At 36.6% G+C, this 27,305-nt stretch overlaps 1 long non-coding RNA gene across 2 annotated transcripts in view; it reads right to left on the bottom strand.

The window, feature by feature from the left end:
- LOC131402531 (uncharacterized) overlaps positions 1–24,753 on the bottom strand; it is a 54,615-nt gene extending 29,862 nt beyond the window's left edge. For both annotated transcript variants that reach the window (XR_009218747.1, XR_009218746.1), the window contains exons 1-2: positions 24,664–24,753; positions 3,417–3,561 (exon numbers count right to left, since the gene is read on the bottom strand). This is a non-coding gene — a long non-coding RNA (uncharacterized LOC131402531). The remainder of the gene's footprint in view (positions 1–3,416; positions 3,562–24,663) is intronic.
- Positions 24,754–27,305: the final 2,552 nt, after the last annotated feature.

Below are 27,305 nucleotides of genomic sequence, written 5' to 3'. Positions count from 1 at the left end.
TTCCACAGACGTGGAAAGCTACTCGACCCAAGTTTGCTTTTTAAAATTATATCCACCTCCAATATACAGCGACTAACAACTCATTTGTCTTTAAACCTAATAAACATTTTTTGGGCACCTACATGAATCAAGTATTTAACACAATCAATATTTGGCAGTGCTGAGACATCAACCTAAGTTTTCTTATTCCAGGTCAATTGCTCTTTCCCCTAGGTTGCCACTAAATAATGTTTTAAAGCAATCGATATAAACACACCCAAGAAGGAACATCACCACCCACTGTGCCAGTATGCTCTCTGTCTCTCTCTGTCTCTCTCACACACAAACACACAAACAACAGTCACACACAAACACACACACACCCTTCCTTAATAGGAACTGACAGAGTTAGATTCACATTTTCTGAGATAAAAAGAGAAATCACTGTTCAACTTTTGTTCTCCTGTGGCAAAACAGTCCCTTGATTATAACAATGACAGAAAAGGCTCTTGCTTCATTTCCATTGATAATAGCATTATTGAGCTATTAAGCTCTCCCCTGCATCACTTACTATTCTTGATGTTTTCCATTCAGTATCTCAATCCTTGCAATAACCTGTGAGCTAAGTATTACTATCTCCATTTTACAAATGAGGAGACTAATGCTCAGAAAGAGTAAATAACTTGTCCAGGTCACACAGCTATTACATTACAGATATGGGATTCATACCGAAATTTCTCTATGTGTAATGCCTCAGATTCTTAACCAGCTCTTTACTCTCCTTTGTAATCTTTATTCTTATTAATTCTCTATGTGATGTGTGAAAAGGGATTACTTGCTTGGCTGTCACATGGTTTGATAGCCCAGAGTAAAGGTAGTGGCTGGATATGGTGATATGGTGCACAAAGGCATGGGGAAAACCAAGTTTTATTCCTATTATCTACTTGCTGACTTTTCGGATAGTTTTAGTTCCTACTGTGTTATGGTTCCTCAAAGGTTTAAACAACAGGTCATGAAGCAAACGAAATGATTCATAGCAGTACTTATTCACCCAGCTATTCTGAGTTCAGTAAAAAATAATAAACTGACTCTCTTTTTTTAATGTTAACTTAGACACTAGAGAGAGCTTGTGCAATGTAGAGAGTATGGAAAGAAACATGGACACTGGCAAGTACAGTTAATTGAACATTTTATAGAACATTGAGAGAGTTCAGGGAAAGTGCATTTCCCATTTTTTATCTTCCCATGTTTAATGAAAATCCACCTATTATGACTGCATAGAAAAAGAGGAAATAGAAGAGAATTATCATTTTTATTTCTACTTAGTAGCTCATCCAAGCATTTGAATCTACTGGATCTAGAGGCAATACATGCAGAGAGTCCACTGAAAGACACAGGAGAAAGCATATACATCTGCCTTCAACCTTCCTCTCCCAGACTAAAACCTTCCCTTCCCTGACCACACAGTCTAGCCTTAAAGTAAATTTTGAAATAGACAAAAATTTCCTTCAACTCCAGGGACTCCTGTTTTGTGCTTTATCCCTCTTACCTTTCCAGTGGGGCGCCCCACCCCATTCTCCCTTGGGTACCTGGTGCCCAAATGAACTAAAAAATGTACTTGATCAGCTTTGGTGGAATATGGTACCAGTGTCTGATACCATTTATATTTCATTGATGACAAAAATCCATAAGTTAGAAGAATAAAGCCTTAGGATGAAATTTCAGGAAACGTGATTATTGATTAGCAGCTGCATTTTTGAAAAGCAAGTCCAGCCATATTGCTACCTTTTAAACCTAATCATTACATTTTTAAACCAAATTTTCAGTAGCAAAGTGTTTATAAATCCTGATGTTACTTTCTGCATATTCACTTTCTGATAATTATATGTCTTCCATGAAACGTTTTAAAGGACATTTTGTTTAAATTTTTTATAGCTTATACATATAGGAAAAAGGGAAAGAAAACGGAAGGAACAGGAGTCGTCCAAGGGAAGGAAGAGAGAAAAACTGAGTTTTTATAAAGAAATGATGCTTTCAAGGGATTTCACTATTAGAACATCGAAGGCTACCACTCTTCCTCCATGGGGCCCCATGTCCTAAAAGAAAAACAAGGGTAAAAACCCAATAGGCAGAGCTCCTATTGGGTAGAATAATATTCTGGATGTCAGACCATAATGCAAGAGCACACGTATAAAATTATGGAAAAGGCATATTATACTGACAGGACTCTGGCAACCAACATGCATGAAATGTTACACATAAAAGGAATCTCAGAGAGTATTATAAGGGAGGAAGAAATTTTCCTCTACCCTTTTAGATTTTTCTGGCTGGTCTAAGAATTAAATTGACATGAGACCGAATAACAGGAGAAAAATCAAACAAAGTTTATCCTAATAGCAACTGAAACCAAAAGACACAAGATCCAGAAAATTCACTCACAAAAATAGTCTAAGGAAGCAAAGACCTTCATTGCACAGGCGGTAAGGATGGTTTTGTGCTCCAGTCTCCCACAGGGTTTTTTCCAGCACTAACAAGCAACAAGGGTTGAGACAGCAAAGGTCCCTTATGGAATGGGACCCTTTATGACAAACTTCACTGACAGCTGACACAGCAGGACAAAGACAGTGCATCTCGGAATCCCAGTCAATTCAACTGGTCACCAAGATGCATGCCGGTGTGTGCATCCTCTGGATGGCGGAGATCAGAAAGGATATTCTCACAAAGCCAAGCTCTCAAGACCTATAATAAGACAAAAGAAAACCTCATCCTTTTTTTTTTTTTTCTTATTTGCACATAACAGCTTTAGCTAAGCTTTGGGTCTCTTGGTGCCAAATTAATACCTAAGAGGGATGTGCTGTGGAGTGGGAGATTGTGTATGGGTTTTACAGTGTACCTCATTCCACAGATGTTTCCTTGAGGTTAGTGGGTGACCTAGTGTCCATCTAACCTATTCCATGACCAACTTATCCTATCATGGGAGTCTTCTCAAGGTGGTGAGCACCCTAATGGCTCTTAAATGCTCCACCCATGCCCACCAACTTTGCAGCCTTGGCTTTCAAGATGTCCCTCAGCAATATCTTTTACCTCGTGTGCATATTAACCCACAACAAAGTTTCTGACCGCAGGGCTGGCCCAAACCACAGGTTTATAGGGCCTATGCCTGTGTCCTGCCCTATGGTTTTTCCTTTCTATGACAAATGACACAAAAGACAGAGACAAGGAAAAACGGTGACCATCTCTGGGAGGAGAAGGATCAATAAAAACCAAAAAGTACTCTACCAAATTTCCCAGTCACTAAGTCCAAAAAATTGTCTTCACAAATATTTTCTCCTGCTAATCCAAATTTAGAAAAGGAAAAAACCCACCACTCTCACTTCCATTGGACCCTGCAGGCAGAGATCTGGGAGACTGACATGGTAAGAACTTTTACCTCTTACCAGTTCTTGTCAGAGGTCCAGCATCTCTCAGCTGCAGCAGTTCCAGAGCAAGCTGTGTCCAGCCAGTTAAGTTGTCTCCCATCCTCATCGCAACTGTAGAAGAGGAAGAAATTTTCCTCTACACTTCTAGGTTCTTCTGGCTAGTCTAAGAATTAAATTGACATGAGACAGAATAACAGGAGAAAATAAAACAAGTTTAGTAACATGTATACTTGGGAGAAACTCAGGAAAACTGAGTAGCTCACCAAAATGGCCAAAGCCACCACCTTAAATACCCTCTTTAGTTAAAGACAAAAGAGGATGCTGGGGGTAGTGATTTGGGACTTCAAAAGGGAGTAAGGCAATTCACATGGAGATAGAAAAGCAAATGATTGGTAAACAGATGGTTGCCCTGCCTTGTAAAGACAATGGGACATGGAGAGGACTTTGATCAAATGGGCCTTGCTAGGTTCCTCCCTGTTGACTATACCTAGTTCATATTGTACTATAGATATCTATGGTGATAGCTCCTACGTGGAACAGGCCTTCTATCTTAAATTCTTTTAAGTAGTTAAGGGGAAGGCCAAACTTTCTTCCTGAGTCTTTTGTTCTTAAAAATAAGCCAAAGAGACACATTTTGGGGTAGCAAATTCTGCTCTCCTACAGTATTCTTATCCCATCCTCAAAATTACCATTGAAAGGAGGAAGAAAGGAAGGAATGGAAGGTGAGAGAGAGGAGGGAGTAGAAAGGAAGGAAGGGAGGGAGGGAGGGAGGGAGGGAAAGACAGAAAGAAAGACAAGAAAGAAAGACAGAAAGAGAAAGAAAGAAGTCAAAGGCAGGAAGGCAGAAAGAAAGAAAGAGAAAGAAAGAAAGGGAGGGAGGGAGGGAGGGAAGAAAAGAAAAAAGAAAGAAAGAAAGAAAAGAAGGAAGGAAGGAAAGAGAGAGAGAGGGAGAGAGAGAGGGAGAGAGGGAGGGAGGGAGGGAGAGAGGGAGGGAGGGAGGGAGAGAAAGAGGGAGGAAGGAGGGAGGGAGGGGGAGAGAGAGAGAGAAAGAGAGAAAGAAAGAAAGGAAGAAAGGAAAGAACGAAAAAGAAAGAAAAGAGTAAACTAACTAAAGCTGAAAATGCTAAAGATTTGTTCAAGAACAAAGAGCTAGAGAGTTGCTGAGTCAATTCTAGAATCTCCATTTCATTCCCAGTTCAGAAATTTTTTTCCACAGCTCCACTAGGATTCACTCTGTTTCAGTGACTTGGATTTAAACCCACTCATTTCTAGATGCATTCTCTGGAGACGTTTAGTAGGCACCATGTCCCCATATGTTCTCTTACTACCTTTTTTTTTTTCGTAACCAAATAAGGCATCTGCATCTCTGTGATGTTTGATTTCCAAGTAGAAATTAAACATTCAATACTACATGATCTGGTCATTCTTTTGCTTACTCTCAGATCCATTTTCTGCCCTTCTGTTTCTCTGTTCTGCGTATTGGGGGAATTAACCCCATAAACAACACAGACACCCTTCCCAACTGATTTCCACCTAAAGTTGACTAACGGAAGGCAAATGCAGGAGAATGGAGAGTGAGAGGAAGGGAGAAACAACCTTGTTTCCACTGGTGCCCTCCTTCCCACAGCCTAGAGTGGCATCTATAACTACATCTCCCTATGGCTCCAGCCCACTCAGAACAGCTCATTCCTTCACAGACCCAGTTCCCACGGGACAGCCCTCACCACAGCTCTAGCTTTCACCTAGATCCCCAGGTTTGGGAGCTCTTGTAACAACATCTCCTCCTGTTGTCCCCTAGGCATCGTTGGTAATGATTTCTTCCTGTTGCTAATATTAACTGACTTGCCATCTCTTGTTTGGCTTCTCAGATCATCATCGTCTGTGTGACTATTTTCTTGTATCAAACTCTCTGAAATGCCTAGAGAGTTTGCTGCTTCTTGACTGGACCCTCATGCATCTCAGTTGCAGAGCTAAAGTCTTCTCCCTTTAAAAGATACTTCTTTCTTAGCCACTGATGTCCTCTCATTCTTGCATACTCTTTCCTAGCCCATCAGTCCCCAAAGCCAAGAACTCACATAAGAGGAGGTTTGTGGACAAAGAAGGAAGATGGATACTTGATTTGAGCAGCATGGTGCTCCTCTATTTCTTTTATGGGCTACTTTATAAATGACTACAGCCCAAGAAGAGCTCGATGTAATCAGAATAATTGATGAAAGTTAATATTTAGTCTACTAGTGTCTCCAATGCTCCCCTCGACACGCACATACACATTCCCATATCCATTTAGAATAATCACTATTTCACAAAGTTGGAAAAAACTCTGACTTTGCATTCATATCTTATTTTATTTGAAACTAGCACCATATACCTGGTGTTTGACAAACTACAAGCCAGAAAATCGTATACATATGCCAACTTTAAGATGATATACGTAAACTAAGACTATACAGTAAGATTGATTACGCATTGATTATTTGTCTTACAAAATGATTCATCATGTTACTCCTTCAAGTATCAAACATCTCTAGCGTATTTAAAATGTGATTTGATTACCAAAACTTATATTATGCTAGCAAACATTTCTTACCATGAGAAAAAAAAATCAACATACGAAATTTCACTATATTTCAATTTATTAGGGCCCAGTTTCCTTCAGCTCAGAGTGCTGAAGTCTACAATGGAGACTGTTCTGCTGAAAATATTACTCAAGTTAATATAGACTAAATAGTTGAGTATTTGGATTTTGTTCTACTTTGGAGCATTTGCTTTATGGGGTTTCCTTTAAAATAATGGAGATTTACACCATGGAAGTTTAAAGGAGGAGGTGCTTTAGAATATTTGGGGTGCCATGAAATCTGGAGAGCAAAGATAGGACCTAAAGATCAGATTCAGGGAACCCCATTAGAAAAGTGTTTTCCTTTGCACCAAGAAGGCAGTCATAGGAAGCTACAGCTGAAAATATTTGCCTTCTCATTATAATAAGCTTCCAGAAACCCTCCACTCCTGCATGCCAGAGTGGCACAGCTTGGGGTTACTTATTCTGAACCCCTACAGCATCAGTATTTGAGGTGCATTCAAAAGTGAAAGAGCTATGGCTTGGAGAATAATTTATTCTAATTCCGTTGGTTCACCAGAGAAAGATGCGCTTACTGAATGATGACTCAGCAAGTCTGTGGACACACGTAGAGATCTATGTTCTTTTTGTTTGTTTGTTTGTCACTTTATAAGTTACAGAGTTTTTAAAGGTTTGAATTCACAAACACACATATACAGACATACACAATTATTCTATAAGTCAGTTCAACTTTCTGATGAAATTTACCTAGGTCAAAATTTGGTTTACAAAATACAAGATATAATTTTATTTTTTATTGCTTTTACTACCCTGTCAATATTTAAGCGCTAAAAACTCTGTGATTTTGGTTATTTCTGCATCATTTTCCACTTACTTTTCAAAGGTTAATAACTTTGTTAATTATTTTCAAATAGAAAGATGCAACACTAGAAATAGTAACATTAGAGAGCAGGCTTGGCACTCGGAGATATTCATGATAGTAAGAGAGATCTAATCATTCTCTAGTTTTAACCCTACAGCTCTATCAATGAATTTAACAGCAAAAGAGGTGATAGTCCTAACCCAACCACAATTTGTAAGTTGATAGTAAGTAAATTTAAACCCAGCAAGATTTCTTTACAAGCTTATTTATAGCATTGATTTTATTGACTTCAGGGGAAGTCAAATGAGCCTAAATCTTGTGTCTTTTACGTGAAAGCCCTGCACCATAACTACAGAGGGCCAACTTACAACAATATTTACAATCCAAAAGAAGGAAATTTTAAAATCAAATCACCAGAGTGCTTTTGCCAACAGCTAAGGGGAAGAGGTGCGACCAGGGAACCAGGCAAAGAAAGGGTCACTGAGGGTCTGGTCAACAACTAACATGGTCTGTCAAATGTTTTTCAGACAAGAAGAAACTATGTGTTCTCTTTTGCAGAGGTTGCTGCCTCCATTTTGCAGATGTTGCTATCTTGCAGAGAAACTTACATGTTTGCACCAAGACCCTTGCAAAACGTTCCAGGCCCAAGTGTCCTAAAGTTAGTTTAAATTCATTAGCATCTAAAATTCGCCTCCTCTGGGAGGGTCCAAACAGCCATTTTTAGATCATGCAATGTATGTAATAGCATGTTTACCTGCTACACCTGTGCCCTAAATGAATACAGTTGTTACACAGTTGTTACAAATAAACCTTGTATCTTCTGCTCTGTTGTGTATAAAGTCTCCATCAGCCCTGAGCTCAGAGAGACACTGCATTGGGAGCTATCACAGGTGTTCTCCTTGCTTGTGCAAGCAATAAAACTTTTCTTCACCTACCTCTGCTTTGGCTGAGATTTTCGGCTCCATGCTCACCAACAGACAAACCCACTGAGTTCAGTTACAGAGGAGTTTGGAGTAATACAATGAAAATTACAATCAAGTAAATAAAGTAAAATTGCTTAAAGTTTCCTTCGAAGTCAACTTCAAAATTATCTTGGAAAGTAGAATTCACGTAGTAGGAGGAAATGGTTAAAGATCTCAGATGAGGAATAGCCAATCTGATGACTTATCAGATGTCCCAGGCATGTTAATATTCTTACTATATATATTAAAACAATTTGTTAGGCAAGAATACAGAATGATGAAACAATTATGTAGATCATGGTACACTATTTCTAGTGATGATGTCTATAAAAACGTAGAATTTTAAGGTAATCAACAGTAAAATAAGTGTTAAACAACTTTTCAACAATCCATCTGATGGTTTTTCCGAGAAGGAACACTATTGACTGGGAAAAAATAATAGGCGAATTTGAATGGAGTCAAATTTATGACAGTCACAACCACAGGAAAGTTAGCTTGGATCAAATTCATGAGACACCCAGCAGCTACAATGTCATATACTGAGAACTATGAACAATTTAACTCAAATAATTTGCTTCTAGATCATCTCACTGTGTTCAATAACGTGGTAGAGATGGTAAATATGAGAGCAAAGAACTGATTTAAATACTCTATGAATGTTCATCTATATATAAAACATAAGAGGTGAATACTAAGGATTGTTCTACTACACAGATTTTTCCTAGGATTCACAAAGGCAGTGTTCAGAGGCTTCTAATTTATTGCTAAAGTGTACTATTTTTTCTGTTGGAGGAAACAAAAAATGTAATGACAAAGTTATTAACTCATTTATATCCTTAATAATAGAGTAATTCTTAAAGCCAGTGTAGCAATCAAATATTCTCCCAAGACTGAATGCTTAAACATTGCCATGCAAAACTATGAATATTTTTACTGCAAAACACATGATTACTAGAGCAAAAATGAAGTTAAAGAATTTGACAAAGTTGATTGCAGGCACTGTAAGTTGTTTGACCCAGTATTAATGATAAAATTAAGAATCTTATTTTCATTAAAAAATCTCCTTGACATTATTTTTCCTAGAACAAAAAAAAAGCTAGAGCTCAAATAATTTTTCAGTTCACCATATAAAAAGTTGGTCTAATGTCTCAATCAGATGATAAGTATATAGAAATTTCCACTAAGAATAGTTTTAAAACTTTGCACCACACCACCTTTTTAGGAGCATTCTGGGTGTGTCCTCTTCAGTGACCTAAGGGTGAACCAGTTGTTATTTGTATCTGTACTTTTATGGAAGTCTAGATTAATGTAAAAAAAATTGCATCAATGGTGAATTTAAAATGTGGCTTCGTCTCTTTATAATTCAGCCTAACAATCATAATGTGATAGATCAGCATAGAATTGGATCTACAATGAAGTATCAAAACTAGGTAAAGGATGATTATTTATCCTAATGGAGAATAATAAAATATTGCTTTATATTGAAACATATATGAATATATTTTAGAGTAGAACTAAACTAATGATGCTTAATATGAAAGAAAGCACTTCAAATAAGTATGTCCTTGTGTTGAGCTATTTCAGGCTATGCCCTCAGATGCTGCCTTCCACCCTTACATTTCTTTGACCGTGAGGAGATATTTTTGTCAAAGCTTGTGAAACATTAGTGCAGTAGATACAAATTTGGATTAATTAATATCCTACATTATTGACTAGTTCTGTGACTTTGGAAATATGATTTAACTTCTCAGATTCTCAATTTATTCATCTTCAAAAATAGATAACAACATTTAATTCATAGAAGTACTTTAACAACTAAATGTAACAGTAATATAAAAATCAAGATGACTTGTTCTGTGTGTTTATCAACATTCAACTGTGGGAGACAAGCATGGAGGGAAATCATGCCTGCAGAATATGGTGAGTGCTATATCAGAATGGCTTCTAAACTCTCTGAGAGCACCCAGGAGAAACGGCTGAATTTGACCGAGGATAAAGGAGAAGTTATACAGAAGATGCTACACACAACAAAGGATATGACCAGAGAAGTTGAGGAAAAGCATAAGTAACCAAATAAAGGGAGTCACACAATATAAATGGTGAGAGGATTTTCAGGAGGTGTTGGGGACAAAATGGCAGATGAGAATTACAGGTGAAGGTTGGGGGTAAATTAAAGAGGTCCTAATAAGGATGTTGACTTTACAGCATATAAAGTAGAGAGCGGAGAAAAGAGTGTATTGCTTTTGTTTTTTTTAGTGATATATAATTGACATATAACACTGTGTCAATTTAAGGTGTACAATGTGTTAATTTGATATATTTATGTATCACAACATAATTACCACCATCGTGTTAGCTAACGTCTGACACCTAACACCTAATCCTGTCACATAATTATCATTTCTTTTTTGTAGTGAGAACAATTATGATCTAGTCTCTTACCAACTTTGAATTTTATAATGCAGATTGTTGACTATAATGACTATGCTGTGCATCCTATTTCCAGGATTTATTTATCTACTACTTGGAAGTTTGTACCCTTAAACAACATTTATTGGGAAGAATATATTGCTTTTAGAAAGATACTCCTAGCAGCAGTCTGGAGCGTGGTGTGACAAGAAGACACAGATGAAGGAAACTGCCACAGTAGTTCAAAAGCCAAGAGAAGAAACAATGAGAAAATTATAACAGCACAATTTACATAATATTAGAGTCAAAAAGACACTTTTCTAAAATTTAGGAACATACAAAACATGAGGAAAAAAAGAAAAATGTATGAAAAAATGCACTAAATGCAAGCAAAGCTATATTCAGAGACAAATTTATAATAAGTATATTGTCTAACTTTTTAAAAATAAGCTAATCATTGACCTGGAGAAATTACAAAAATAATTAAGTTTTAAAAAATAAGAGTAAAAGTAAATTTGAAACAAAAGGAAAACAATAAATGAATCAAAGGGCTTATATTTTCTGTAAAAAAATATTGTTAATAAATCTCTAGAAAATCTGCTCAAGAATAAAAGATTGAAGTAAATAACTTAAACATGGAAAAAGGGATCTGCTAATAAATAAAAGGGCTGTTATTTTAAATTACCAGTGAATTAAATGCAAAATTATATGTTAAGATATTTGAAAAGAAATTTGTGAAATAGATAATTTTCTGCAAAAAAAAATATTAAATTACAAAATTTACTCAAAGAAAAACAGCAACCTAAATAGAATAATATTCAGGTAAGAAAAGAAAAAAATCTATCAAAATATAAATTTTTGAAAAAGCTTGGAAACAATTTTACTGAGATACCCCTTATGTATTAAAGTAATATGTAGTTTCAATTATTACTAAAAGTATAGCAAATTTTCAGTGGATAGATATCTAAAGATCAACAACTGGCAAACAAATAACAAGCATATTGAAAAGTGCAATGGAGAAGAAAGATTTCACTTATAATAGCTATCAAAAACAATATAAAATATCTGAGAATAATCCTAACAATAAATATGTGGTCCCATAGGAAGGAAGCTCCCAAACTTTCCTGAGAATAATCAAAGACCTAAATAAATCTTTCTAGAAGCATCTGATCTAGTACGACTAAAGATAACAAAGAATGAGTTAATTTTGCCAAATCTAACCAAGTAAAAATATTATTAGATTATTTGAAATGCATAGATTATTGAAAATGGAAAATAATTAGAAATAATAACGGTTAATACTTATGTAGTGTTTACTATGCGCCACGGCACTTTTACATAGATAACCCATATAATCTTCATATCTATCCCTGAGATGCATAATATGCTTTTCTGCACTTTATGCAGGAGGGAAAAAAGAGCTCAGAAAAGGAAATTGCCTGAGATCACATAGCTCATAGATTTTGGAACCAAGAATTGAATCCAGACAGCATGACTCCAAAATTCAAGCTCTAACCTGCTATGGTATTCAGCCTTTCAATCCCAAATGTCCAAAAATTGGAAACTGGTCAAATAAATTAGGATAGACATATATGTCTTTTAAAAATGGGAAATGCTTAGATACAATATTAAGTGAAAAAAAGGAATAAATAGAACATTATAATAATATAATCCCAGTTATATTATTTTCGCCTATGTGTGTAGGCCTGTATGTAGAAAGAATGCATTAAACGAAAAAAACTGGACAAAAATATACCAAATATGTTAACTGTGATTTGAGGTAAAATTATGTATTATTTTTATTTTTAATACATTCCAATTTTTCTGTAAGCAGCAAGTGCTACCTGTATAAGAAAATAAACAACAAAACTGAATTTTAAAAATAGGCATAAATAGTGACCATAGATTTAAAAAGATAAAAATTTGAATTAAAATAATATTTTACTTAACTGAGACATTGAGACATAGAAAGTTTCCCTCCTTTAACCTTTCCAAATTACATGAAATCAACTAAGAGCCAATGATGAAGCAAAGCTAAAATACCCCTCCTGCCTGATCCAACTCCCAACCATACCCCTCCCTCCTGCCCCCAAGCATATATGATACTACAGGCTAACAGGAATTAAAGTTTGATATATAAACAAGAAAATTGGAGGAAGTCACACATTTCAAATAGTATAAAAAGTTTGAGTCTTTTATTATTCAATTAGTATATAAGGATCAGCAAATTATGCTCCAATCTGTCCGATTAGACACTGTGTAATCCTAGACTCCATTGCAGGCTTTTTCTAGTACATTTCTCTAATGCAAGACATGAAAGAAAATAAAGCAAGCCAAAATCTTTTAGATTATTTTATACCTAAATGAAAATAACAAATAAGCTAAAATATTTTACCTTTTTATTCGAATACTAGAATCTCTTACTTTTTTTTGTTAAAAGTGCAATATTACTGAAATTCTTATCGAATGAACCGTCCAGGATGATGATTGATTTCAGCTCCCTTTCAGTATCCTTTCTGCCTCAGAAAACAACACCCCTCAAAAAAACATGGATGTTTAACCAAATAATGATCTGTTTGAGTATCTCTCTCAAAGTCCACATCTCCTAACTCAACAGGTCTCAAGTTGCACCTGGAAACACAAATTGTATTGCAGTAATGAAAATGTCAGCACAGGCCTCTATCTGCAGCCACAGCCACTTTCAGCTTTCAATTTTTATTTAAAAGGCTTAATTGGAAGTTTTATTACTCCCAATTAGGCTTTTTAATTAAAAAGAAAGGTTGAAAGAGGCTGCAGGCAAATACTGCTGAAACCCATATCAGCATAAAATCAAAGGAAATAAAAACAAAATTACGCCGTTGTAAAACAGCAGTTAGAGGCACAGTTTTCAATAATGTTTACCTCTGGTCATATTTAATGTTGACGATGAAGCGGACGTGACTGATTGGAAAAACCAGACTGTGTCTAATGTAACAATAAAATTCATCAAAATGATACTTAAAAGACCACATTAGCATTCAAGGCAAAAATCTACCAAAATGCACAGTTGGCAATTCAAGTAGTTAGCAACTCTAATTCACCAACACTGCACTAACTCTACACACTAATGTAGACTCTTAAAATCTCTTTAACAAGCAGAATACTATGTATAAACAATGTGGGTAAGTGTTTATTGTTGTAAGATGATTAGCTTTTTAATTTCCTAAAGAATTTTTTTTCTTCTGTATAAAGACTTAGCTTGTCATTATTGTCGAGTTTGGCACTAGTGATGGTTTTTTAACTCAAAAACGAAATTAGAACTTGCATTCGCTTATATTTTTGGCATCTTTTGAATTTCATGTAATATCTTCAGAGCAAAATAGAGCTTCTTATATAGAGGTGAGTTCATCATCTGAGGTAACAGGAATATGTAGAAACATTAGATCTGTAGCAGACACAATTTCATACCTAATAAACTTGGCTATTTATCCCGAATTTTATAATAAGAGTCAGAAGAAGATATTTAAAACAGCTCTCATATAAGCTGTGATACTGAAGAAGTTATTTCTCCATATGGTAGCTTTCCAACTCACAGATTAGATTAATACTTGCCCCCAAATCACACAACCAAATTTTGGGAAAAAATATGCAAATGTCTATGCAGAGAAGGTAAATTTTAGTATGATATCAAGGCTGACAGAAATCTTTGTTGTTTATGTCCAGTCATTTAAGGAGCTCATATTTTGGCAGTTGGAATCTTGACTAAAAGATAATGCAGGTGGGGGCCACCCCGTGGCTTAGCGGTTAAGTCCCACGCTCTGCTACTGACGGCCCGGGTTCGGATCCCGGGCGCGCACCGACCCACCGCTTGTCCAGCCATGCTGAGGCAGCATCCCACATACGGCAACTAGCAGGATGTGCAACTATAACACACAACTATCTACTGGGGCTTTGGGGAGAAAAAGGGAAAGAAAAAAAAAAAAGGAGGATCGGCAATACATGTTAGCTCAGGGCCGGTCTTCCTTAGCAAATAGAGGAGGATTGGCATGGATGTTAGCTCAGGGCTGATCTTCCTCACAAAAAAAAAAAAAAAAAAAGATAATGCAGGTGTAATGCAGCCCCTCTGCATTTTTCTAGAGAAAATGATCGTGCATAATCTCTTTCAGGAGGAGACATTCACTAAACTTGAGCAGACCAGGAAGGAGGAGTGGGTATCTGTTGTGTCATGGATTACAGTCGTCTTCATCTCCCGGCTTCAACTCATGTCCTCTCCAATCCATTCTCTGCATATCAAATTTTCGTAAGGCATAAGTCAATTCAAATCATTCCTTGCTTTACAAACTCTTTTATGGCTTCTTCTAGTGGCTACGTGGCTACAATAAAATCCACACTCCTATGCGTGGCCTGCAAAGCTCCGCCTGATCTGGCTCATGACTTCAACCTCATCTTGCGTCTTCTTTCCAGCTCACTCTCCTCCAGTTACTAGGGCCTTTTCCCAGTTCTATGAGCACACTAACCAGCTGTCTCCTTCCTTGGGATATTAGCACAGGCCCCACTCTATGCCTAACACTCTTTCCAGTTTCCTAAGGGCTGGCTTTTTCTGTGCTTCTCAGTTTAAACACAGTCTCCATATAAACATTACGTCTTCAGAGAAGACTTCCCGAACCATTTAAAGGAAGTTCATCACAGTTACTATCTTATTCTTTCATAATTCATACATTTATATGCCCCATAACTTATCACAATTGTAATGATGATATTTAGTGGTCCACTTCCTTGTTTTCATATTTTTTTAATGTCTTCAACAAAAGAATATTTCAAAAAGGCAAGAACCATGACTGTTTTGTATGTCAATGTATCATACCACCTACCCAGCACCAAGCCCCATGCCTGGCATACAGCAGGCACTCATTAAACGTTTTTATCCCCCTTGTAACAATGTCTTTTATTTATTTATTTATTTGATTGTTTATTCAACAAATCTTTTTTCCAGCTTTATTGAAATATAATTGACATATAACATTGTATTCATTTAAGGTGTTCCATGTGATGATTTGATACACGTATAATTTGCAAAATGATTACCACAATAGGGTTAGTTAACGTCTCTATGACCTCACGTAATTATCCTTTTATTTTAGAGGTAAGAACATTTAAGATCTACTCTCACAGAAACTTTCAAGTATATAATATAAAATTGTTAATTATAGTCACTATGATGTACATCATATCCCCAGAACCATTCATCTTATAACTGGAAGTTTGTACACTTGGACCAACATCTCCCCATTTTCCCCATCCCCCAGCCCCTGGCAGCCACCATTCTACTCTCTGCTCTGAGTTTGTTTTTTTTATATTTCACATACAGGTGAGATCATGCAGAATTTGTCTTCCTTCGTCTGATATTTCACTTACCATAAAGCCCTCAAGTTCCATCCATGTTTTCACAAATGGCAGAAATCTTTCTTTCTCATGGCTGAATAATATCCCATTACATATAAATATATCTATATTTATATATATTATATTATATATTATTTATATATTATATATAAAATATCTCATTACATATATATATATATGCCACATCTTCTTTACCCATTCATTGGTAGATGGACACTTAGGTTGGTATCATGTCTTGGCTATTGGGAATAATACTGCAAGGAACATAAGAATACAGATATCTCTTCAAGATCCTGATTTCATTAGCTTTGGCCATAAATCAAGAGAAGCGGGATTGTTGGAACATATAGTACTTCTATTTAGGATTTTTTGAGGAACCTACATACTGTTTTCCACAGTGGCTGTGCCAGCTGACATCCCCACCAAGAGTGCCAGAGGGTTCCCTTTTCTCCACATCCTCACTAACACTTATCTCTTATCTTTTTCATTATAGTCATTCTAACAGATGTGAGGTGATATCTCACTGTGGTTTGACATGCATTTCTCTGATGATTAGTGATGTTGAGCATCTTTTTGTGTCCCTGTTAGCCATTTGTATGTCTTCTTTGGAAAAATGTCTATTCAAGTCCCCTGCTTACTTTTTAATCAGATTGTTGTTTTTTTGCTATTGAGTTTAGGAGTTTCTTACATATTTTGGATATTAACCCCATATTACATAGAGGGTTTGTAAATATTTTCTCCCAATCAATAGGTTGTATTTTCATTTTGTTAATTATTTCATTTGCTGTGCAGAAGCTTTTTAGTTTAAGGTAGTCCCACTTACTAATTTCTGCTTTTGTTGTTTGTGCTTTTGTTGTCATAACCAAAAATTTTTGCCAAGACCAACATAAAGGAACTTTTTCCCTGTTTTATTCTAGGAGATTTAGGTTTCAGGTCTCATGTTTAAGTCTTTCTTTTGAGTTAATTTTTTTTGAGTGATGTAAGATAGGGGTCCAGTATCAGTCTTCTGCATGTGATTATCCAGTTTTCACAACACTGATTAATGAAGAGACTATTCTTTCCCTATCGAGTATTCTTGGCTCCCTTGTCAAATATGGTTGATCACATATGAGATAGTTTGTTTCTGGGCTCTCTGTTCTGTTCCGTTGGTCTATGTGTCTATTTTTATACCAGTTTCATACTGTTTTGTTTTTGTTTTGCAGAGGAAGACTCACCCTGAGCTAACATCTGTTGCCAATCTTCCCCTTTTTGCTTGAGAAAGATTCACCCTGAGCTAACATCTGTACCAATCTTCCTCTATTTTGCATGGGGGATGCCTCCACATCATGGCCACCAATGAGCTGTGCAGGTCTGCACCTGGGAACCGAATCCGGGCCACCAAAGCAGAGCACGCTGAACTTAACCACTAGCCATGGGGCCAGCCCCTGTTTCATACTGTTTTGATTACCATAGTTTTGGAATACAGTTTGAAATTAGGAAATGGGATGCCTCCAGCTTTGTTCTTCTTAGGATTGCTTTGGCTATTCAGGGTCTTTTGTGATTCCATATGAATTTTAGAATTGTTTGTTCTATTTCTGTGAAAACTGCTATTAGAATTTTGATAGGGATTGCATTGAATCTGTATATTGCTTTGAGTAGTATGGACATTTTAACATATTAATTCTACCGATCCATGAACATGGGGTAAATTCACATTTATTTGTGTCTTTTGAAATTTCTTTCATCAAAGTCTTACAGTTTTCAGTGGGCAGATCTTTCACTTCCTTGGTTAAATTTATTGCTAAGTGTTTTATTGTTTATGATGCAACTGTAAATCGGATTTTTTAAAATTTATTTTTCAGATAGTTCATTGTTAGTGTATAGAAATGCATTTTTTGTGTGTTGATTTTCTATCCTGCAACCTTACTGAATTTATTTATTAGTTCTAACAGCTATTTGGTGGAGTCTTTAGAGTTTTCTATATATCAGATCATGTCATCTGCCAGCAGAAACAATTTTACTTCTTCTTTTCTGACTTGGATGCCTTTTATTTCTTTATCTGCTGATTGCTCTGGCTAGGACTTCCAGTACTAGTTGAATAGCAATGGTGAGAGGGGGCACTCGTCTTGTTTCTGATCTTAGAGGAAAAGCTTTTGGCCTTTCACTGTCGAGTATGATGTTAGTTATGGGTTTGTCATATATGGCCTTTATTATGTTGAGGTATGTTCCTTCTATTCCCAATTTGTTGATAGTTTTTATCATGAAAGATGTTGAATTCTTTCAAATGCTTTTTCTGCATCTATTGAGATGATCATATGATTTTTGGCTTTCATTCTATTAATGTGGTGTATCAAATTTATTAATTTGCATATGTCGAACCATCCTTGTATCTTAGGGATAAAGCCTACTTGATCATTGTGTATGATCCTTTTAATATGCTGTTGAATTCAGTTTGCTAGTATTTTGATAAAAAATTTTGCATTTATATTCATCAGGAATATAGTTTTCTTTTTTTGAAGTGTCCTCATCTGGCTTTGGTATCAGGGTAATGGTAGCCTCGTAAAATGAGTTTGAGAGGGTTCCCTCCTCTTCGATTTTTGGGAAGAGTTTGAGAAGGATTGCATTAATTCTTCTGTAAATGTTTAGTAGAACTCACCAGTGAAACCATCTGGCTCAAGAATTTTCTTTGTTGGGAGGATTTTTGGTTACTGATTCAATCTCTTTACTTATTACTGGTCTGTTCAGATTTTCTATTTCTTTATGATTCAGTCCAGGTAGGTTGCATGTTTGGGGAATTTGTCCATTTCTCCTACATTATCCAATTTCTTAGCATATAATTGTTCCAAGTAGTCTCTTATGATCCTTTGTATTTCTGTGGTATCATATTTTATATCTCCTTGTTTGTTTCTAGTTTTATTTAGTGAGTCTTCTCTTTTTTTGATGAGTCTAGCTACAGGTTTATCAATTTTGTTCATCTTTTTAAAAAACTAGTTCTTAGTTTTGTTGATCTTTTCTATTGTTTTTCTGCTCTCTATTTCATTTATTACTGCCCTAATCTTTGTTATTTCCTTCCTTCTGCTAACTGTTGGCTTAGTTTGTTGTTGTTTTTCTAGTTCCTTGAGGTGTGATGTTAGGTTGTTTATTTGAGATATTTATTTTTTCTTAACATAGTCATTCATCACTATGAATTTCCATCTTAGAATTGCTTTTGCTGCAATTTTTTTTTAAATTTTTGCTGCAAAATTTATGGGAATAAATTTTGATATATTGTTATTCCATTTTTGTTTGTTTCAATATATTTTTTTATTTCATCTTTGACCCATTGGTTGTTCAGGAGTGTATTGTTTAACCTCCACATATTTGTGAATTTTACAGTTTTCCTACTGGTATTGATTTCTAGTTTCAAACCTTTGTGGTCAGGAAAAATACTTGGTATGATTTTGATCTTTTTAAATGATAAGACTTGTTTTGTGATCTAACATGTGACCTACCCTGGAGATGTTCCATGTGTGCTTTAGAAGAATGTGTATTCTGCTGCTGTGGGAAGGAATGTCCTGTATATGTCTGTTAAGTCCATTTGATCTAAAAGATAGTTCAAGTCCAACATTTCGTCGTCAATTTTCTCTCTGGATAATCTACCCATTGTTGAAAGCAGGGTATTGAAATCCCTTAGTATTACCGTCTTGTTGTCCATTTCTCCCTTCAGATCTGTTAGTATTTGCTTAATATGTTTAGGTGCTCCAATGGTGGATGTATATATACATATTCATAATTGTTATATCCTGTTGATAATCTGACCCATTTGTCATTATATAATGACCTTCTTTGTCTCTTATTACAATCTTTGTCTTAAAGTCTATTTTGTTGGATATAAATATAGTTACCTCTGCTCCCTTTTGGTTTCCACTTGCATGGAATATCTTTCCATCTCTTCACTTTGAGCCTATGTGTGTCCTTAATTCTGAAGTTAGTCTCTTGTAGGCAGCATATAGTAGGATCTTGTTTTTTTACCCATTCAGCAATTCTATGCCTTTTTTTTTTTTTCCCAAGGAAGATCAGCCCTGAGCTAACATTCATGCCAGTCCTCCTCTTTTTTGCCGAGGAAGACTGGCTCTGAGCTAACATCTATTGCCAGTCCTCCTCCTTTTTTTCCCCAAAGCCCCAGTAGATAGTTGTATGTCATAGTTGCACATCCTTCTAGTTGCTGTATGTGGGACGCCGCTGCCTCAGTATGGCCGGAGAAGCGGTGCGTGGGTGCCCGCCCGGGATCCGAACCTGGGCCACCACTAGCAGAGCGCGTGCACTTAACCGCTAAGCCACGGAACCGGCCCCAACTCTATGCCTTTTGATTGGATAATTTAATCCCTTACATTTAGAATAATTACTGATAGATAAGGACATACTAATGTCATCTTACTAATTGTTTTTTGGCTGTTTTGTATTTCCCTTGTTCCTTTCTTTCTCTCTTGCTGTATTCCTTTGTGAATTGATGATTTTCCATAGTGGTATACATTGATTCTCTTCACCTTTTGTGAATCCATTGTAGGTTTTGCTTTGTGGTTACCATGAGGCTTACATAAAATACCTTATAGACCTAAAAGTCTATTTTATGCTGATAACAATTTAACTTTGATCACATACAAAAACTCTACTCTGTTACTCTTCCCTCTTTTTATGTTTTTGAAGTCACAATTTTCCTCTTATATTAAGTATTCATTAGGTTCATAGGACCACTTTGTGAGATAAAGTATTCTTTGTTGGCAGTTTTTTTCTTTCAGTACTTTCAATATATCATCCTACTCTCTCCTGGCCTATAAGGTTTCTGCTGAGAAATCTACTGATAGTCTTATGGGGATTCTCATGTAAGTGACAAGCTTCTTTTCTCCTGTTGCCTCTAAGATTTTCTCTGTCTTTTATTTTTGACAGTTTTATTATAATGTATCTTGGAGAAGATCTCTTAACGTTTAGTTTTTTTGAGGACCAATAAGCTTCATGAACTTGGATATCCAAATCTATCCCCAAATTTAGGATGTTCTCAGCCATTATTTCTTTAAATAAGCTTTCCATGCCCTGCTCCCTCTCCTCTCCTTCTAAGAGTCCCATAATTTGCAGATTGCTTGTCTTGATGGTACCCAATGTTTCCACAGGCCTTCTGCACTCTTTTTCATCCTTTTTCTTTGTTCTCCTGTGACTGGATAATTTCAAAGCTTCTGTCTTTTATTTTGCAGACTCTTTCTTATGCTTGATCCATTCTGTTATTAATGTTTCGTAATGTATTTTTCATTTCATTCATTATATTCTTCAGCTCCAGAATTTCTGTTTGGTTCTTCTTTATTCTTTTTATCTTTGTTAAACTTCTCATTTTGTTCCCCTATTGTTTTCCTAATTTTGTCAAATTGTCTTTCTGTGTTTTGTGTTTCTGGGTTTTTTTGGGGTTCACGGAGCTTTCTTAACCCAGCTATTTTTATTTTTTTGTCAGATAAATTGCAGATACTCATGTCTTTGGGATTGGTTACTGGAAAATTATTGGGATCCTTTTGTGGTGTCATGTTTCCTTGATTTTTCATTGTTTCTTCAAGTATTGAGTTGCTCTCTTCACATCTGTAGTAGCAGTCACCTCCTCTAGTCTTTACTGACTGGCTTCAGAAGAGAAATGCATTCTGTCAGCCCTGCTAAGGATTCTGAGGCTTTCTCAGGCCTTCTATAAATACAAATAACCTTACTGTCTTAATTTTCTACTGTTGTTATAACAAATTACTATAAATATAGTGGCTTAAAACAACACTAATTTATTATCTTACAGTTCTTGGGGTTATAAGTCTGACATGGGTCTCATTGTACTAAAATCAAGATATTTGCAATGCTCTGTTCCTTTCTGCTAAGGTCTGAACGTTTGTGTCCTCCCAAAATTCATATATGGAAATTCTAATGCCCAATGTGATGCAATCAATGAGGCAGAGCTTTTGGGAGGTGCTTAGATCATGTGAGTGAAGCCCTTATAAATAGGACTAGTGCTGTTATAAAAGAAACCCCACAGAGCTCTCTAGACTCTTCTGCCATATGAGGATACAACAAGAAGTCTGGAACCTGGAACAGGCCCCTCACTTGACCATGCTGGCACCCTGATCTTGGACTTCCAGCCTTCAGAAGAATAAGAAATACATTTCTGTCATTTATAAGCCACCCAGCCTGTGGTATTTTGTTATAGCAGCCTAAATGAACTAAGACACTGTCTGAAGTCTCTAGGGGAGAATGTGTTTCCTTGCATTCTCCAATTTCTATAGGGTGCCTGAATTCCTTGGCTTATGGCCTCCTTCTTCCACCTTCAAAGCCATAATTTCTCATCTCTCTGACCCCTCTTCTATCATCACATCTGCATCTTTGACCACAGCCAGGAAAAGTGCTCCCCCTTTTAAGGATTCATGTGATGAGGATGGACCCATCCAGATAAGCCAGGATGATCCCAAGGCCCTCAACCTTAATCACATCTGAAAAGCCTCATTTTCCTGGGAAAACAACATATTCATGAGTTCCAGGGATTAGGATGTGGGGAAACCACATATTTGGGGGAACCATCACTCTGTCTTCTACAATTATCTTTCTGAGTCTCAATTCTCTCACTAGTGTAACAAAAGAAATAATAGCTTCTACCTTACGTAGTTAAAAGGATAAAATGTGATTATACACACGAAGCATCTGAGCCAGCGTCTGGCATATAATTGTGAACCTAAAACTGTTAGCTACTCTTACAAATAACAACCTGCCCCTGCTGTGCCCAATCACTTCTAACAAAGCCCACTTTCTACTGCCACAAAATGGTTAGGGTCATTGGTTTTGAACCCTTGCCTATCACAGATTCTTTTCTATTTCTCAGAGGACAGATTTTTCTGTTTCTACAGGTTAATCTTAAATCTTTCATAAGCATTTGTCTCCCCTTCAAATAAGCAGGAGAGGTGGTACCAGGGGTTACCTGTACAAGTGAAATTTTCGAAACTGCCACTCACTAATGGGTCCTAAACCCCAAACTTCTCTTATGACCATTCATGGTTACTTTCCGATCTAAATAAACCTCACACTAAAATTCATCATAAACGTTCACATGTCTCTTTCCCCCAGGCCCAGAGCTGGACATGGTGAGGCAGCTAGCCAATCACCTGCTGTTTTCAGAGGGCCTGGCGTCACAGTGTAACCAGATTGCCAAGGTTCACCTAGAGGATTACCTGCTAAATCACAAGTTTAAAGAAAACAATTTAGAGTTACCCAAGAGGAAACAACACACTTACTTATCTCCAGACTCTCCACACAGACTGTATTAAATTTTCCGTAACCAAATTTACTGCAGGACTGAGAACAAGGATGTGATATTTCTGCTGAAAGTTTCTGATATTTGAAACTGCCTTGTGTAAAGAAGATGAAAATGTAGGTGCAATTCCCTATCTCTTTGGCAAAACATTTTTTCTATTTGGGAAAACTGCTTGGTCATCTAATTATTCCTGAGTACAAAGTAAAAATAAGTTCAAAGCACAGGACCTAAATTAAACTAGATAATGCTTTCCAAGGTCAAGATTTTTTAAACATGGTATCTGATATCATCAGACTGTTCGACAGTTCTTTTAGCACCAATTTCTGTGACGTTTTTAAATCAATAAAACAAATACTCAACTATTGGAGAGAAAAAGAAAGGAAAGATGGCATAAAATTCCTTTCTTAACAATTTCTAAACTAAATATATATTTGAATATTGCAATTGTTGAGCCAAGCTGGTAAGGAACACTTAGAGAACTATCTAGCATTTTTCCAACACTTGGCAGTCACTTCATTAGGTGTACAGCATAGGAATTTAGAAAACAAGTAGAATTCAGCCAAATAGATTTGTTGTAGTCAACACTCACAGATGCTAAAAACGAAAGCTTGTTTTGTTTGAAAAGGGCACCCCTATTCCCATCCCTGCCCATCAAGTGAAAGGGAAAATATATGAGGATGTCAACCGTGAAATGTCAGCATACTAAGTAGGGTATATAGCTCAAGTTTCTTGATATGAGAGGGAAAGATTTTGGTGAATACTATTTGAAAGTCCATCTGCCACAGAGTTCTCCTGTACTTTCCCGTGTTTTATAAGGCTGCTTGGGGGGATGTGCAGAGCGTGGAATTACTATCTCCACACATCGCCCATCACCACCCACAGCCGTTCCTGGGAGTACTGGAGAGAATTGGATGTACCAAAGAAAATGAATTTAGAAATAGAAGAGCTTCAGAATTTGAACAAGAAAAGGAAGAGAACTGAAGCAAATGATACGGTTACCTTACCCCATGAGACAAGCATGCGTGAATTAATGAATATTATAAGATTTTTTACTAAGCCTGAACATAACTACAAAATATAAAACGGGTCTAGATCTTTTGTTGTCACTATCAAAGGGCGAAAAATGAGCCAGTCCAATGTGACAGTGCTAACGGCATATAATGAAAGCTTGAAATTGAAATGGTGATAAGCTCCGTGTGCAAGTCCTGTAGATCAGATGAATATTTATTACAGTTACATTTCAGATTCTACTAAAGAGCACATAACATCTTAAAGAATAACTTTAAAAGCCCTCATCTTTTCATTTCAAAGGAAAAGAAAAAAGGGATATAACCTACATAATGAATGGCAATAGTCACAATATCGTAACGTTTCTCAAACCAGAAAAACCCCTAATCACGTCCCAGATTTAACAAGATGACATCCAACTATAAACAGGATCATTTCACACACAACGATATCACAGCCAGCTCTGCGGAGACAGCGGAGCGACATTACACAGTTTAAAAGCGCATTTGAAAAGGGAAAGTGCAACCAAACTACCTGGAGTATATGAGTGAACATCATAAGATTAATAATCTGTGAAATTTAGCCAAAATCTTGCCGTCCATAGCAGGTATTTCAGTTTTTCTTAGACAGTTAAGATGGCTGGAAACTTTTAAAGATAGGAGACTCGTTTGAAATGGATTTTGCTTTAAAAAAGATGGTTTTGATGTATCTCTACACAGCGTCAAAAGTAAACGGGCACCCAAGTGCAACAAGGGCTCTCAGGAAGACACATTTTCAATACTGACCTGGCCAAGGGTGAGACTGTGGAAAATATACTGAGGTTTGATTTGATGGTTGTCTCAAGCTAAAAAAAAAGAAAAAAGAAATAAAATAAATCTTCTCTCACTGTATCAACAACAAGATGGTGGCATTTCTTTTTGAATCATCAATAGAGTGATTACTCGTCCTATAGCATACAGCTCATTAATCTCTCTTATTAGACCAATGATAATTTGGACTAAAATTTACAGTCCACAAAGTATATTGGTTTGAGACAGTATAAAAAATATACCTAGCTAATGAAACTTACAATTTTTCTTTGTTTTCCCTTAATCATCTGGATAATTTGTCTAACACATTGCCCCCATCTACCGCATCTTTCTAAATAAATATGGCTAAATACATATGACTCATTTTGCAATTGTGCCTCCCCCACCATTTCATATGAATCTGCCATCTATTTTTCAAAACAGAGAAATCAAAAACACCCTCCGTATTTTAAGACTATAAAATCGTGGCAGAAAAGTACCAGAAGGTAAATATTCTTTTTTTTAATTTCCTTCCTCTTAACCAGTTTAGGGAAAAAAAACCTGTCTTGCTTGAGCTTTTAATTAGTTAATCTCCCAAACAGGTAAGTCGGTGCTGTTAAGTGCTGTTCTGGTTTCAAATAATTACCTGAAAATGAATGCCTGGGGTTAGATTAACTATTGCGTCATCAGCATTCATCACTACCGCTATAGCATGAAGTGAAAGGAAAATAACGTCAAATGAAGAGAGGAGATAAAACTATAAAAACACAATGGACACAATTTTTTTTTAAATCTTGGCATTGACCTTCTCCTCCCCAGACGCTATTTCATTGCACACATTGTGATGGTCACGTAAGAGCCACATTCTTGAAGTATATTTATCTGGCACAAATTTTGTATGTGTTTCTGCTTTTCACGCACAGACTCTCACACCTTAGCGGGCACCAGAACCACCTGGGGGAGCTTATTAAAAGTTAAGATTCCCAGATCTTTTCGGATGACATGCCTACCCAGACTAGGGAAACTAAAGAAAAAATAAACAAGTGGGACTTTATCAGATTAAAGAGCTTTTATAAGACAAATGAAACCAGAATCAAGATGAACAGACAAATGAAACCAGAATCAAGATGAACAGACAACCAACCAGCTGGGAGAGAATATTTGCAAAACATACATCAGACAAGGGGTTGATCTCCATAATATATAAAGAACTCACACAATTGAACAACAAAAAAACAAACAACCCGATCAAAAAATGGGCAGAGGAAATGAACAGACACTTCTCCAAGGAAGATATACAGATGGCCAACAGGCACATGAAAAGATGCTCAACATCACTAATCATCAGGGAAATGCAAATCAAAACAACACTAAGATACCACCTCACGCCCGTTAGAATGGCCATAATCACCAAGACAAAAAAACAACAAATGTTGGAGAGGATGTGGAGAAACAGGAACCCTCGTACACAGCTGGTGGGAATGCAAATTGGTGCAGCCTCTATGGAAAACGGTATGCAGATTCCTCAAAGAATTAAAAATAGAGATGCCCTATGATCCAGCCATCCCACTACTGGGAATCTATCCAACGCACCTGAAATCAACAATCCAAAGAGGCTTATGCACCCCTATGTGCATTGCAGCATTATTCACCATAGCCAAGAAGTGGAAGCAACCTAAGTGTCCCTCGACTGACGATTGGATTAAGAAAATGTGGTATATATATACAATGGAATACTACTCGGCCATAAAAAAAGACAAAATCGTCCCATTTGCAACAACATGGATGGGCCTGGAGCGTATTATGTTAAGCGAAATAAGCCAGAAAGAGAAAGACAAACACTGTATGATCTCACTCATATGTGGAATATAAACCAACACATGGACAGAGAAAATTAGACCGTGGTTACCAGGGGCGGTGGGGGTGGGGGTGGGGGGTGGGGGTGGGGGGTGGGGGGTGGGCACAAGGGGTGAAGGGAGTCATATATATGGTGATGGACAAACAAAAATGTACAACCCCAAATTTCACAATGTTAGAAACCATTAAAACATTAAAAAAAAAAAAAAAAAAGTTAAGATTCCCAGGACTCAAAAGGCTCTGAGGAATGTACATGTACATTTGGGGGCCCAGAAACTTCCAAACATTCCACATTGATTCTCATTTAGGGGGTCTATGGATGATACATGGAGAAACACTACCCTAGAGGCTCTTCACTACATCCTCTTCTACATATTGAAAGAAAAAAAGAGAAGATTCCCTGCATGTGCCTTGTACCTGGATAAGGCAGAAATTCAGCCACAATTTTATCTCACTTTCCACTGTATGAATGATGGTAATGCCACTGACCCTAAGCCGAACCTTCCAGTGACAGGTCTTCAGCCCCTCTCGAAGTAATTTATCCCATCTTTGAACAACTCTGATTGTTCTCTTCTTCTTACATTTGCATGAAGATCTTTGTTCTAACCTTTGGAATCACATTCTATAACAGCTATTTTATTCCAATAAGCCCTCAAACTGCCAGTGTAGGCACAGTGTAGACGGTCCCACCCAGACGACTGGCATGGGCACAAAACCCAGTGAAAATGCTCTGAAGGTCATACAAGATGGCTCATTCTTATCGAAAGATGGAAGGATTTAAG

This window comes from Diceros bicornis, unplaced genomic scaffold (assembly GCF_020826845.1).
Source record: "Diceros bicornis minor isolate mBicDic1 unplaced genomic scaffold, mDicBic1.mat.cur scaffold_124_ctg1, whole genome shotgun sequence".
NCBI classification, from domain to species: domain Eukaryota; kingdom Metazoa; phylum Chordata; class Mammalia; order Perissodactyla; family Rhinocerotidae; genus Diceros; species Diceros bicornis.
This window is presented reverse-complemented; position numbering and strand designations above follow the sequence as displayed.